The sequence below is a fragment of the Sinocyclocheilus anshuiensis genome, unplaced genomic scaffold (assembly GCF_001515605.1).
Source record: "Sinocyclocheilus anshuiensis isolate Anshui unplaced genomic scaffold, SAMN03320099.WGS_v1.1 scaffold2306, whole genome shotgun sequence".
Classification (NCBI taxonomy): domain Eukaryota; kingdom Metazoa; phylum Chordata; class Actinopteri; order Cypriniformes; family Cyprinidae; genus Sinocyclocheilus; species Sinocyclocheilus anshuiensis.
The window spans coordinates 48,457-65,134 of NW_015558669.1; positions in this window are offsets into that span (position 1 = coordinate 48,457).

The following is a 16,678-nucleotide window of genomic DNA, read 5'->3' on the forward strand; positions in this document are numbered from 1 at the left end:
TGCAGTCGAACCTCTCTCCTTGAAGTTCTTGATGATCCAGTAAATGGTTCTTTCAGGTGCAATATTCTTTGTAGCAATTTCCTCGCATGTGAAGCCATTTTGATGCAAATCGATGATGGTTGCACGTGTTTCTTTGGAGGTAACCATTGCTAACAAGAACACAATGATTGGAAGCGCTTCTTCCCTCCTTTGTATAGCAATCAGTCTGCTCTTACAATCTATTTAGTATGATAGTGATTTCACCTGACTAGTATTCATTCACATTTTCACATGTGCTGCTGATATGATTAGTCAATTAATGTTAGCTGGTCATTTTGTGTCAGGATAAAAAAACAGGGAAATTAAAAAACAAATGTTTTTGTGAAAAAGTTAATTTTTTGGTCATTGAAGTTTTTAGCAATGATTTAAAATGCATCTGATCACTCTACACAATAATCTAGAAACAATGTGAAACACCACAACAGCTTAAGCAGCAAACTTAGCAAAACACAACATTTATGTCACTGACAAAACTTTTGGCCATCACTGTAGAGCCGCCTTTCCACTGCACACGACATTCGGACACGACTGTCGCATTTCTCCCCTAGTGGCAGTCGCACAGAACTTTCAAACTGGTCGTGCATCAACCGTTACCTCGGCATATTCACCATGGTAAAATGAATGATTTTAATGAATATAATTAATGTATGAATGAATCGTCACAAAACAAATGACAACCAAAACAAAAACGTAGTAGGTTTTATGGGGCTAATCAACGTAAATAATGATTTAACAATTATAAGAATTATTCTAAAGCACCATTTTACAGAAATAGTATTTAAAGAATAATGTTAAAGTGAACAAAATATTGGTAATTCTAACCTTACGCTCATAGTTTTCATTAGAATACATCACATCCGGTCGGTCGGTCGCATACAGTATAGCCGCAGAAGTTAAAATATTCGAACTCATCCGAAGCTCAAATCGGATCCGAATTTTCCGCATATGATCGGAACTCCACGCAGCTCCTGCACTACTCTCCATTCGAAATTAATGACTTCCAGTCTGTCGCTTGTCGTTTGTCGGAGATAGTGGAAAGGTGGCGTAGGACTCACAGTCTGCATCCTGTTGTGACAATCATTGAAACAATCACCATATTGTTTAGTTTATTGATTATCGTTTTATCGTTATAATCATAGATCATATTTTCGAGTAAAATATCACAACATGAGGTGGCGGAAATAGTATACCAATGGTATTTTGTAGGAATGCACCGAAAATTCGACCGACGAAAATTATCGGTTTTCGGCCGAAAGAGAAAAACGGCCAAAAATATATGTGGCGCCGCACCGCCCAGAAGTACACAGGTTTCACTCCCCCTGTAGCCACCGTCACTGCGCGGTGTGATGCTCCGCTCAATATTCCGCTCATGCTCACCTAAAAAAGGAAAAGTCCGCTCAACGCACCAGAAGTAAATTACCGTGGTCAAGCCAGCCGCGATTGAAATGAATATGTGCGCGTATTACAATGATTATGGTAATTTCAGGAGCTAAAGAGAGAGAACGCACTTTCAGAGTGCTTTACATTTAGATGCCCATAACTGAGAGATAGAAGAGTAAAAAGAGATTTACTCTTTCTTAATACCTGAATTGCGTTTTTATTTGTCATACTGCAGTAAAATTACAGTTAATCTCGAATGAATTATGTAATGTGGTTTAACCTCTGCTCAGAAAGTGAACGCCAGTGAATGAATGCCTTTATTTCATTCCAAATGTTACACACACTGAAGAAGCGGAGCTTCTGGTGGCACATATATTGTTTTATTGCTGAAACACTCTGTAAAACACATAAACAGTGCAAGAAATGAGGTATCACTGAATCATGTTTCAGTGACTGGCAGTGTGACTTCTTCATATATAAATGTAAAATAAACTCTTGTTCAATAAACTCACTTTGCACAATCTTCTGATATACACTACATCAGTGTTTCCAAACCAGGGGCACCCTGTCGAGAGCAGGGGTGCCGTGTAAAAAAAATAATTGTTAAATATTTTTAAATTGCTAAAATGTTCAAAAAAAGCATCTATTATATAATATCCATTTCTGATGTTGCCAGTAATTAGAGATGCACCGAAATTTCGGCTGCCGAAAATTAGTTCACCGCTCCGGTTTCACTTTCACATGGTGTGACGCTCTGCGTATTATCCCGCTCTGCGTGTGCGCTCCGCTCAGTCGCTCCACTCATATACCGTTCATGCGAATTGGAACCGCGAAGTCCACTCAAAAATTGAGCCGACAGGAAACATCGATGTAGTACAGTATTTAGGGTGCCACAAGTTTGTTAACATTTCCAAAGGGTGCCAGACTGAAAAAAAGGTTGGGAAACACTGCACTACATCAAAAGACAATGAGAACAATACATTCCCCATATAATGTCTATAACTCATTAACATTTCCATGATATTAAACAAACAATAATACTCAATAGACATACACAAACTGTGTATAAGCACTTTATGTATCTTTAAGTAGGCTATATGAATCTTTACATACTCTGTTGTAACCTCTCTTTATCAGTCCTTTAGTAGTCATTACAGAACACAAATGCAATAATCAACAAATATGACTCAACTCTCTTTATAAACAACATTGAGCGCATTGTAATTATAATCTCTGATGACTTCCAGCATTTTATCATGTCGCAATGCTTTGAGCGGCCTTCGCCAGTGCAGCTGCAGCCGAGTTAGCCGCATCTCGGCCGTGGATGTGCAATCCCTCGCGCGGCCCACGCCAGCGTGACTGCCGGCCGCATACCAGCAGTGGTTGCACAGATGCGGTTAATTTGATCTATTTTAAACACCATCGAACACATAGAACTCACATATAAACATTTTATAAACACAAACTGTGACTATCGCCCCCTAGCGTCACCCGCCAGCGTATACAGGTCTAGGTGATGTTCAAATTGGCATCATTACACAGAACTTTATGCAAAAAAAGAATAATAATTTAAAGTAAACACCGTCCTATTTAATAAATGATAACTAATAATATTAATAATAAACAATACATACATGTGACTACTTGAGTATATACCAGTACACCCTCCCCTGCTTTTAAAAATGTTCCTTGACATTTTACTACAACTGGACCTCTGTTCCTGGGCTGACCTGCTTTCTCTTACAAGACAAAAGGTAGGTTATCATTTAGCAATAACTTAGTGCATACATTTAGTCAGCCCCTCTTCACCATGGTTTCTAGAAAAAAAGGGGTTAGTTACCATTGCTACCCTTTTGGCTAAAGCACTTTTACATTTATTATGATTTTCACTACCAATAAAGAAAGCATATGTAAACAGTAATATCTCAAATAGGTAAGTCTTACCATGTAACTAGACTCCAATATTATCAGCCACTTATTCCCTTAGTCTTGTTACCTTTCTATTCTACTCACTTTACAGGTCACAGGTATGTATCCCTTCTATGTTTTTCTTTGCCCATCTATTATTTTATCTGTAGTGTTTATTTTTAATCTCTTGTACTTTCCTCTATTAACATCCACGGTCTCCACAGGTTCAGTCCACAGGCAGGCTGGACATTGATCTCCTTTACGGCTGGATGTCTCCGGACCACGGTTGGTTCTCCTAGTTCATCATATGTCAGCATCTTCGGCTGTCGTCTTTGTCTTTGAGGGTAAGTGAATGATTGAGCCTCTTCTGGTTCACACTCTGTTTCTAGATCCTCTTATTCAGAAATGCTGCCCTCTTCTGAGATGATTTCCTCCTCCACTGCCATGATGTCCTGATTCTCTGCTTCTCCCGATCCAGGAAAGTGTTCAGGTAAGTTTGCTCTCATTGCTATGGGTTTGAATGGTTCTGCCTCAGGGTTTAACGTGGTGGGCTCTCCACTTTGTTCGGAACAGGGTGGGAATCTATAGCGCAGTGCATATCTTTCATCATCATCGCTGTCTGAGTCGAGTTGTTGGTTTGGCTCTTTTATTTCTTCAGCTCTGCCGTCGTTCCTCTTTTTTGCACGTTTTCTGGTTACCGGATTTTCTACAGGTAAACTGTCACAAAGCAGCAGGAGGTTTCTGTGTACTATGCGACTCTGTCCACCTTTTTCTGGCTTTACCTCGTACACTGGACTGTCAGAGCTCTTCCTACTGATTACTGTATACACACAGTCTTCCCAGTGTGAGCGTAGCTTACCCGGTCCCCCTTTTTCGCTTAGGTTCCTGAGTAGCACTCTGTTGCCAGGCCAAAGTTCAACACCATGGACTTTCTTGTCGTAATACTGCTTTCCTCTTTGGGCTTCTTTGTTTGCTATTTTTGATGCAATTTCGTAGGCTTCCTGCATCCGTGTTCGCCAGCTTGTCACATAATCTGCATAACTCTGCTGTTTCTCATCCATCTGCAGGTTGAACATGAGGTCGATGGGAAGTCGAGGTGAGCGGCCAAATAACAGGTAATATGGGGAAAATCCAGTTGCTTCGCAGCGGGTGCAATTATATGCGTAGACCACCTTTGACAGTGAATTTTTCCAGTCAGCCTTCTCAAAATCACTCAGTGTTCTGAGCATGGATAAGAGCGTCCTGTTGAATCTTTCAACTTGTCCGTGGCCCATAGGGTGGTAGGGCGTTGTATGAGATCCACATATACCACAAACCTTCTGTAACTGATCCATCAGGTGGTTCTTGAATTCTCTCCCCATATCGTGATGGATTTTCTCAGGAAAACCGAACTTGAGAGCAAAATCTCCAAAGAGGTGTTGTACCACTGTTTTTGCTGACTTATTCCTTGTGGCATATGCCTGTGCAAAACGTGTGAAATGGTCCATCACTACAAGTATGTATTCGTAACCATTTTTGCATGTTTCGAGGTGAAGAAAATCATTAGACACCAGTTGGAATGGGTATGTGGTATGTGGTTTGAATTGTGACCAGTGGAGTAGTGATGGGAAGTCCGGTTCTTTTCCGCGAACCGGTTCTTTCGGACAGTTCGTTTCAATTAACTGGTTAAAAAAACCGGTTCATCAGTTCTTTTACGCCCTAATGTAATGACGTCATTCGCTCACTAAGAAGAACCGGTTAAATCAAACGATTTGTTCGCGAACCGGACATCACTACAGTGGAGCCTTGTGTGGTTTTTACCTCTTCAGGCACTTCACATACACGTGTCACAAAGTTCTCTGTTTCTTTTTGCATATGAGGCCAGTAGAATCTCTCACATATTAAATCCAGAGTCCTATCTGTTCCGAGGTGCCCCATCTCTTGATGCAATTCTTTGAAGACTGTTTGGTGGTATTCTCTCGGTAAAACAAGTTGGTTTCTCTTTCCTGCCCTTCTGTACAGGACCCCATCATCACTCAAATGCAGTCTTGTCCACTGTTTCAGCAGAAGCCTGACCTCAGGAGGTTCTTTTCTGAGAGTGTGACCAAATGGACGACTGTTGTTCTTTCTGTACCCCAGAACACTACTAATGACTGGATCTGTCAGGGTTCTGTCACTTCAGTCTAGTGTAATTCATGGTTTTGTGACAGAGCCCTGACACTCCCGCCATGTCATTGTTTTCATGTGAGCGTGCGGCTTCGAGAGTTGTACTGTTTCATGTTGGAGCATGGTGTTCAGATCCCGGCACTCATGTCTTGAGTTTCGGTTTCGTGTCGGGGTCCGGACACTCGCGCTCCATGTTCTGTCTGGTTGTGTGAGCGTGCGGTCTCGAGTTCGCTCGGCCGTGCGCTCTTCTGTCCATGTGTGTTGTGTTTTGTGTAGCACGCGGTTTGTGTTCAGCTGCGTGCTTTTCTTGTCGTCTTGTGTTGTTGTTGCACGCAGCTCGTGTTATCGGTTATCGTGTTAGCTGCGTGTTCGTGTTTTGTTTTGTGTGAGCACATGGCTTTTGTCTTTGTTTCCTGTGTGCCATGTGCTCTCATGTCAATTGTCTTGACCCCACCAATCTTGTTACCTGATTATTGGTTAATTTGCCCCACATGTGTTCCCTCGTTACCCTCCTCATTTGCTCTCCATTTATTCTCCTTGTGTTTGCAGTCCTGGGCCAGTTCGTCTTCGTATCTCCCTGGATGTGTCCTGTCGTGTCGTGTCCAGATCCTGCCTTGCCTAGCCTTGCCAGCCTGTTTTTCCCCCACGGGGTAGTTTTTGTTTGTTTTGTTTCTGTCTTTAATAAAAGCCCTTATCTTCCTGCAATATTGATTCCTCGCTCCATCTTTCATCCGCAACCCTGACAGCATCCACCTGTTGAGATTGCTTGATCTGTTCTTGACACAGACACAGATGAGAGGGCAGTGAGGTCTTGTCTTCCAGCAGGTACAGGCTTGAAAGTCAATTCCACTTGTCCACAGAGGAGCGTATTTGAGGGGTAACATCACACCTTGCACTGTAGCGCTGATAACAACTTGATTTACCTCCTTGGACTTTTTGTTCATCACTGAAACCTGGCTTACAGAAAAGGACTTAAGCCCTCTATCTGAACTTTCCCCTGTACACTGTAACTATTATAGTTGCCCTAGATCTTCTAGTCGGGGTGGGGGTGTTGCTGTCATTTTTAAGGACTGTTTCAAATGTAAGATTTTGCCAGTTGATGCCTACACTAGTTTTGAGGTTTTAATGTGCAAAGTAGAATTTACTAGCCCATTGCTTTGTGTTTTGATTTATAGACCACCAAAAGTTAACAATGATTTTTTTTAAAGGAGTTTTCAGATTTTCTATCCTATGTGGTCTCAAGTACTGACAAATTGTTGATTCTTGGTGATTTTGATATACATCTTTGTTGTCCTTCGAAACCTCTTGTAAGAGATTTCGTTCAACTCCTAGACTCTTTTAACCTCACGCAACACGTGTCAGGTCCAACACACAAACTGGGTCACACACTTGATCTAGTTTTATCATCAGGCTTTGCCATTAGTAATATATCTGTAAGTGATGCTGGGCTGTCTGATCACTGACCGGTTTTGTTTTACAGTGTGATTTCCTGTCCTAGCCCTGTAAACCAGCCTCCTACCTACCATTCACGGTCTATTAACCCCTCCTCTGCTTTGCAGTTTATGGATGCTTTTTTGGCCCTCCCAGCTCACAGTGATGTAATATCATCGCAGGATCAAAATGTTGAAGAGTTGGTCAATCGTTTTAACTCTCCATGTTCAGAAATTTTAAATGTAGTTGCCCCTCACAAAACCAAAAGACTGAAACCAAATAATCAACCATGGTTTAATTGCGACATAAAAATTTTAAGGACAAAGTATAGAAGGGCAGAAAGACAATGGAAGAAAGACAAATTAAAAATTTCATTTAAAATCTTACAGAGTAACTTGTCTAACTTCCAAGAAGCAGTTTCCTTGGAAAGGGCAAAATATAACATAATCTCGAAATATTCCCACTGCCCAAAGATACTGTTTTCTACATTAAACTCAGTATTGAACCCTTCAAGACCGGCTGGTCCAGAACCTAGCCTAAACTCATGTGAGACGTTTTGTAATTTCTTTATAAACAAAATTGCTGAAATTAGGGCACATATCTCTGGTAATTTAACACAGAATTATCAATATGCAAATATTTGCCCCCTTTTTTTCTTACTTTCAGATTATTTCACACTCTTGAGCTGTTGGACATTATTTCTAACATGAAATCAACCACTTGCTCTCTTGATGCTATTCCCACAAAGTTACTAAAGGATGTTCTGTCCTCTGTGTTGCCAAGTCTTCTTTCTATTATTAATAGCTCCTTACAAACAGGTACTGTTCCATCTTGACTTAAACAGGCTGTGGTCCATCCTTTACTCAAAAAAGCAAATCTCAATCCCTCTGATTTTAATAACAATTGGCCCATTTCAAATCTTCCTTTTTTGCACAAAGTTCTGGAAAAGTGTGTACTAAATCAAATTTCCCCCCATTTAATTTCTAACAACATTCTGGATCCTTTTCAGTCTGGTTTCAGAGCCAAACACAGTACTGAATCTGCACTTTTAAGGGTAGTAAATGACCTCTTACTATCTGCAGACTCTGGCAACTGTACTATTCTGCTATTATTGGACTTAAGTGCGGCTTTTGATACAGTGGATCAAAAGAGATTAGACCTTGAAGTTGGCATTTGTGATGTTGCATTAGATTGGTTTGCATCATATCTCACAAATAGGAATTTTACAGTGGAAATTGGAGAATTTTCATCAAGCTCAGTTCCCGTCACTTCTGGGGTGCCCCAGGGCTCAATTCTGGGTCCAATCTTATATTCTTTATATTTACTCCCTCTCCGCTTCATTTTTGAGTCCCATAAAGTTTCATATCCTTTAAAATCAGGTACTGATTCAGTGTCCTCTCTGTTAGCTTGTTTAGAGGACATTAAGGTTTGGATGGACAATAATTTCCTTCAACTAAATCAGAAAAAGGCTGAAGTTATGTTGTTTGGCCCTTCACACCTTTTAAATAATCTAAGTTCTACCCTGGGCCCCCTTCAAGAAAACATTCGCATAAAGTAAAAGATCTGGGAGTTACCCTTGACCCTGAGTTAAAATTTGACAAACAAATCAATTCTGTAGTTAGAGCCAGTTTTCTGCAGCTTAGGGGACTTCGCAAGCTTAAAAAATATTTTGAGCTTTAGTGATTTGGAGACCGTTATTCATGCATTCATCTCAACCAGGTTGGACTATTGTAACGCTCTATACGCTGGAATAAATCAGTCCTCTCTCTCGCGCTTGCAACTAGTACAGAACGCCGCGGCTCATTTTTTAACAGGGACAAAAAAGAGAGAACATATCACACTTGTGTTAGCGTCACTTCATTGGTTACCTGTTCAATTCAGAGTTGATATTAAGGTTTTAGTATTTGTATTTAAATCACTTCATGGCCTTGCCCCTACTTATATTTCAGATCTTCTCCATTCCTACTCTCCTGAGAGAACACTTAGATCTTCCACCCAGATGTTATTAAATGTTCCAAAATCTCGACTTAAATCCAAAGGTGACAGGGCTTTCTCAGTTCTTGGTCCAAAGCTCTGGAATTCCCTACCATTGTCTATTAGACTATCCCCTACTCTATCCACATTTAAATCTTCTCTTAAAACATTTTTTTTTTTCTCAGGCATATGCTTAATTTGATAATATTTTAGCTTTAATTTTGTTTTATTTTGCATGGTTAACGCTCTATACGATGGAATAAATCAGTCCTCTCTCTCGCGCTTGCAACTAGTACAGAACGCCGCGGCTCTTTTTTATAACGGGGATAAAAAAGAGAGAACATATCACACGTGTGTTAGCGTCACTTCATTGGTTACCTGTTCAATTCAGAGTTGATTTTAAGGTTTTAGTATTTGTATTTAAATCACTTCATGGTCTTGCCCCTACTTATATTTCAGATCTTCTCCATTCCTACTCTCCTGAGAGAACACTTAGATCTTCCACCCAGATGTTATTAAATGTTCCAAAATCTCGACTTAAATCCAAAGGTGACAGGGCTTTCTCAGTTCTTGGTCCAAAGCTCTGGAATTCCCTACCATTGTCTATTAGACTATCCCCTACTTTATCCACATTTAAATCTTCTCTTAAAACATATTTTTTATCGCAGGCATATGCTTAATTTGATATTTTAGTTTTAATTTTGTTTTATTTTGCATGGTGATGTTTTGTTTTGTTTTAACTTTATTCATTTTTGTTCTGTTTTCTTTTGATTTATTTTATTAGTATTTAAATTGTATTGTATGAGGATGTTTTTGTCTCGTATGTTGTGCAGCACTTTGGTCAGCATTTATGTTGTTTTAAAGGGCTATATAAATAAACTTGACCTTGACCTCCCTGGCCGATATTTGATGGTGTAATTAAAATCAGCCAGCTCCGCAACCCAACGATGTCCTGTCGCATTAAGTTTGGCTGTTGTGAGAATGCACATTAGGGGATTATTATCTGTGTACACTTCAAAATGTGGAGCATGGAACAGATAATGCCTGAAGCGTTCACAAATCGCCCACTTTAACGTCAGGAATTCCAATTTTCCTGAATGCATGTGATAGTTTTTCTCAGGTGGTGTGAGAGTTCTTGACCCATATGCAATCACTGACATCTTCTCCTTATGCTTCTGATATAGGACTGCTCCTAGACCATCCTGTGATGCATCGCAATGGAGGACAAATGGCTGGGTCAGGTCAGGATATGCAAGAATTGGTGGCTCTGTTAAGTGGTCGACCAAGGTATTCAATGCAGCTTGATGAGTCTGTGTCCAGGTTATGGGTGTGCTGGGTGATGCCTGTCCTTTTGACTTTGTACTCACTTTTTTCCTCTTTCCTTTTGTCTCAACAGGAAATGTACTTTGCTGTGGTGTGGCTATCAGCTGGTAGAAAGGTCTTGCCAGACGGGAGAAATTGGGTATGTACATTCTATAATAAGAGAGGAATCCCATCATTTTTCTTAGGTCTCCGGCTGTAGCTGGTGTTCTGAGCTTTAGGGCCTGCACTGGGGCTATTTTAGCTGGATCCATGGAGTATCCATCCTCCGACACAATACGACCCAAGAAACGTACTTTCCTTTTGAAGAGCTCACATTTATGGGGGCTTAGTTTGACTCCATGCTTTTGATATCTCTGAAGGACTGTGCGAACATGATTTATATGATCATTGAAAGAGGAGCTGTGAACCAGGTTGTCGTCGAGATAAGGCTGGCAGATAGTGTCTCGCAGACGCTCAAGGCACGCTTCCATGTTCCTCTGGAATTCTGCAGGGGCTGAACTGAGGCCAAATGGAATCCTGTTCCACTGAAACAGTCCCCAGGGTGTTATGAAGGCTGTTAGGGGTCGGCTTTCTTCATCAAGGAACCCTTGGTGATAGGTTTTTCCTTGGTCCAAGACCGAGAACCAAGAACTGCCACTCAGGGAGTCTAACATGTCCTGGATTCTAAGGATTGGGTGCCTATCAGGTACAGACTTACGGTTTAGCTGCCGGTAGTCACAGCACAGTCTCAGGCTCCCATCCTTTTTCCCTTTTCCTGTCCGACTTGCTTATCCACCCTCTATTGAGCAGGTCCTGGAGATACTCCTTCACTTCTTGTAAGAGTGGCTTGGGCACAGAGATGTACGTCTTTTGCACAGGCGTCTTGTCATGCAGTGTGATGTGCATATTCAGTGAGGGGATGCAACCAACATCGTTTTCAAAAGCATTGCACTCTTCTCTTAATAGCTGCCACACTACCTGTTGCTCTTCCTCGGTTAAGTGTTCAAGCTTTATTGGGGGATTCCACTGACTGGGTCTCTCTGCTTGGCTTGACGTGACACTCACTTCACAGGTTCGCGCTATTAGGGGGCTTTGTTGTCTCTCGTGTGCTATCTGCGCTCCACATGCTTGCAGTAAATTTGCTGTGGCTGCGTAGGCCGACTTTATTACTTATAGATGGCCCAAGAGAAGACGTGGGGTCAATTCGAAACAAGACTTTGTGGTGTTAGCGATGGCAATTGGCACATGGACTGTCCTCCCTGCTCTCACTTTGACCAGACCTTCTTGAATCACGAGGGGTAGTGGTGATGGCTCACACGGGATGAATAACAGGGTCTGCTCTGAAAACCTTGCCCCAATGTGTACACGTGCATGGATAGTTGTTACATGTTCTGCTGCGAGTTGTGCTCTTTGTTTGCTGACTCGAACAGTTCCAACATTGAAATAGGAGTGTGCTGTCCTCAGCAGTTTTAGCATTGACTTTGCTGCTGTGATGGATACAGAGAAGGCTTGGCTTATCATGTGGGTTGTGTTTGGCTTGTGTCTGTGTTTCTTCCACCTGCTGACTACCTCCTCAATGACATTGAAGCCAATAATAGGGTTTTCAGCCACATTAGGGTCACCAGTGACCAGCATGGGTACTTGGAAGGCTCCCTCTGTGTCACCATCACTGGTCAGCGGAAATCTCACACCCACCCAGCCTTCAAATAGGATCTTTGTGTGGTTTGCAGCCAGTCCCGTGAGTGTTCCCGGACCCAGGAGCTCCTCAATAGGTCGGACGATGGTATGTGGTAGGTGTCGTTTCCTCCAGTCAGCGTTAATAATGCTCGCTTGGGCTCCTGTGTCCCACAAGACCTCCACTGTGGTGTCATCTAGTTGGCAGTGCATCTCTTTCCGATGAGGTTAAGAAGTTTAGTTTGGTCAGGAGGTGACAGATAACTTACTGGTACATTACCATCCAGGGTTGTCTTAACTGCTTGGGTTGGACTCACTGTTGTTTTCTTTACAGTGCTGGACTTGGAAGGATCTAGAAGCTTGCTGCATTGCTAGACTTTTATGGGACCCAGAGAGAGATTGGACTACTGCGGGCCCCGGTTCAGCAGTCCTGTCCCGTTTCCTGACGTCTTTCGTCTCTGTCTGCAGCCTCGAGACAGATGTCCCTCTTGCCCGCACCGGTAGCAGTGTCTGCACTCTTCACCTCTCTGTGCTTCTTGACATGATCTGCAGTCCCTAGATCTTCCCCCGGCTTTTGATAATATCACTGCTGGTTGAGGACGTGACCTGGTTGCTTCCATTGTTTCACAAAATATTTTTGTCATTTCCATGACGTTTGCTTTGATGTCCACAATGGCCTTTGTAGTGTCAGCGTCAGAATCTTTACCTCGTCCTTGTTTCTTTTTGTCTTTGACCACCAAACTCTCCTTTTCTCGGTCTCGGGCCTCTGCCTCACTACCAGACTGCCTACTCTCACAGGGGTACTTGACTATCAGAACTTCACTTCAGGGGCTTTGGTATCACAGCCTTCCTTAATTTGGTCTTGTCTTTCTAATTCTAAGTTAGCAGCTACACCTAATTTCTCAATTAACACCTCATCTGCAACTTTTGGATCATCAAGATATGGCTTAATCTGAAACTTGACGGCATCACTTAAAAGTCCTGTCTCGAGTGAGCGGAGGAACTTTCGCTGTGTAAGTTCAGGGCTAAACTGTTCTCCATCTTTTTCGTCTCCAGACTTCCACAGCAACTTCTCCCTCAGCTCTATAGCTCGAAACAGAAAGCTCTGGGCAGACTCTCTGGGTTCTTGTGATATGTTCATGAGCCTGTTTAGCAAGTCTGATGAGGAGTCGATTTTGTAGTGCCCTCTCAGGATCGTCTTCAGTGTGGGGAGTGTAAGGTCTCTTTTCATTTCTAGCAGCTGTCTTAGATGGAGGACTCACTGCTCTTATGACTGCTTCGATGATCTCTGCCTCTGAGTAGCCTTTCTTCAATCCAGACTCTATTTGGTTGGTCAGACTGGTGTATGACAGCTTTTCCTTTTGTCCTGCTTCCCCGATCTGTCCAAAGATTCTGAATTCTTTTCTCAGGGTCACCTCAGGCATTACATCGGACTGTCAGGGCACAGCCTCCTTCTTGCTTGTTCCTTGTCGGCTGCTTTGAAACTTTTCCTCCAGCACCTCAATCTGTTCTTCTAGGCTGCGTCAGACTTCAGCTTGTTTCTTTTGGAGCTCTGCATACTCCCGTTTTAGTTTTTCAATTAAACCAGGTACAGAAGATGAATCCTCTGGCTCTACAGGCTTCTCTATTGACTCCATAAAATGCAGAAGTTCATTGAGGAATCCTTCATAGTTTTCTGTCTCTTCATTTCCTCAATTTCCTCTAATGTTTTCTCTGCAAGTTGTATGAGGGATCACCGTGATTTGCCTTGGAATCCATCACCTGATGGTTCGCTGCACTTCAGATGGAGACATACCTTGATGAGCTCTGGCTTGTCTAATGATAGGAGTTTGGAGCTTACACAGTCCTGAAGTTGTTCCATTTTTTCTTATTTGTGCTGGATTTAGATTTACTGATGTATTTTCCTCTTGTTATTTTCAGGTTCATCTCTTGGAGGAGCTGTTCTCTCATCACCATTCACTCTGCAGCACCTCCTGGCTGGCTTGCCACAATGTTACACACACAGAAGAAGCGGAGCTTCTGGTGGCACATATATTGTTTTATTGCTGAAACACTCTGTAAAACACATAAACAGTGCAAGAAATTAGTTATCATTGAATTGTGTTTCAGTGACTGGCAGTGTGACTTCTTAATATATAAATGACGCTCTTGTTCAATAAACTCACTTTGCACAATCTTCTGATATACACTACATCAAAAGACAATGAGAACAATACATTCCCCATATAATGTCTATAATTTCCATGACATTAAACAAACAATAATACTCAATAGACATACACAAACTGTGTATAAGCACTTTATGTATCTTTAAGTAGGCTATATGAATCTCTACATACTCTGTTGTAACCTCTCCTTATCAGTCCTTTAGTAGTCATTGCAGAACACAAATGCAATAATCAACAAATTTGACTCAACTCTCTTTATAAACAACATTGAGCGCATTGTAATTATAATATCTGACGACTTCCAGCATTTTATCATGTGGCAATGCCTTGAGCTGCCTTCGCCAGCACAGCCGAGTCGGTTGCGCAATCCCTCGCGTGGCCCCTGCCAGCGTGACTGTCGGCCGCATACCAGCCGCGGTTGCGGCGATGCGGTTAATTTTATCGATTTTAAACACCATCGAACACATAGAATTCACATATAAACATTTTATAAACACAAACTGTGATGCCCCATCACTCATCTTACCTGTAAAACACATAAGCAGTGCAAGAAATTATTTATCACTGAATCGTGTTTCAGTGACTGGCTGTGTGACTTCATATATAAATGATGCTCCCTGCCCTGTGGCTCACTATCGCCCCCTAGTGTCACCCGCCAGCGTATACAGGTCTAGGTGATGTTCAAATTGGCATCATTACACAGAACTTTATGCAAAAAAAGAATAATAATTTAAAGTAAACACCGTCCTATTTAATAAATGATAACTAATAATACTAATAATAAACAATACATACATGTGACTACTTGAGTATATACCACTACACAAAGTATTAAAAAAAAGGTCAGTTCTTTTATGGGACTTCACATACTATATAACATACCTCATTTATAAAGACCAAATTTCTAATAAGTAGAAAAAGTACTGAAATGGCAAGTTCTTAAAGGGGACATCCCATAGTATATGCACACCTCATATGAAAACATTTTACTTTAGCGTTTTGGAGATATAGAACATTATTACATTTTAGAGGGCTATGAAGACCCCATTTATCATAAGTAGAAAAAAACAATGGTCAGTTCTTACACGGGACGTCCCATACTATATATATACCTCACATGAAACCATTTTACTGCAGCATTTTTAAGATATGGGACATTATTACACTTTAGAGTAATAGCCATAAAGACCCCATTTCTCATAAGTAGAAAAAATCTAATGATCAGTTCTTATAGGGGATGTCCCATTCTATAGGCACACCTCATATGAAAACGTTTTACTACAGAGTTTTCGAGATATGGGACATTATTACATTTCAGAGGGCTATAAAGACCCCATTTCTAACAAGCAGATAAAACCAGTGGCCAGTTCTTACACGGGATGTCCCATACTATATATACCTCAAATTAAACCATTTTACTGCAGCAATTTTAAGATATGGGACATTATTACACTTTAGAGTAATAGCCATAAATACCCCATTTCTCATAAGTAGAAAAAACTAATGGTCAGTTCTTATAGGGGATGTCCCATTCTATAGGCACACCTCCAGTGTTAATTTCGTCAACGAAGACGACGACGACGAAAAATATTCGTCATTTTTTCTGTGACTAAGACGAGACGTTGACAAGCTAAAACTAATATCTGATGATAAAATCTTTGACGAAATTTATGCAGCGTCTTGTTTAACAAGACGAGACGGCTAAAATGTTATTTGAGGACTACCGGATATTCAAAATACATCCTATAGGCTACTGTCTTGTCCTTCAAAATGTGCGTCCCTGTCATTGGATTGCAATCGGATAAGGGGCCTTTGCATATCTAGTCTCACTGAGACTAGATAATATGCAAACGCCCCTTATCTGATTGGCAGCCGCAGTGGATGGATAGGCTACCAAAATGCGAACTAGCGATCTGAAACAATGGCCTCAGCACCCGAAGGGGTAGGGATAAGGTGACCAGACGTCCCGTTTTTCCCGGGAGTCACAATTCGTTGTCGATTAACATAAAGTTGGTGATAGGCGGAATTGCGCTGATAGAAGTGCTCTCTCTCGCGCACGCTCCACTTCTTCAGTTCTCATATACAGCGCGCAATCAGTTCTCAGTGCTCAAATACACACACAGCAGTCCAAATGTCTATCGTAGAGTATCTCACATAAATACAGTCGGTTATGGATTAAGTGAATATAAACAGGTGAGTGAAAACTGAACGTGTGTCAGTATTACATGCATGCCTTCCGTCTTAAAGGGACAGCATTCCCAATTAAGTACCTATCCATGTCATTAATGTTAACCAACAAAAGATGTTAAATAAATATAAGTAAACATACTGTATCTGAAAAATGAGTTTAATTTGTATCCCTTTTGTATTTGTCTTATTGTCTTATTCTGCTTCTTTTTCAAATATTATAAATTATATATGAACAACTATAATTTTTATAAGTTTCTCGCTTTTCACTACTGTTAAAGGGATAGCTCACCCAAAAATGAAAATTGTCTTCATTTATTCAAGTTTTTCCAAATTCAATCCTTGATTTAAATTTCTCATAACCTTAATTGATTTGGTCTAAAGAGAGAATAATTAATGACTATTTTTGTTTGAAGACTACATATAAAATAGCTACCAAAATAAATGTTGGTAACTGCAGTTTGACTAAA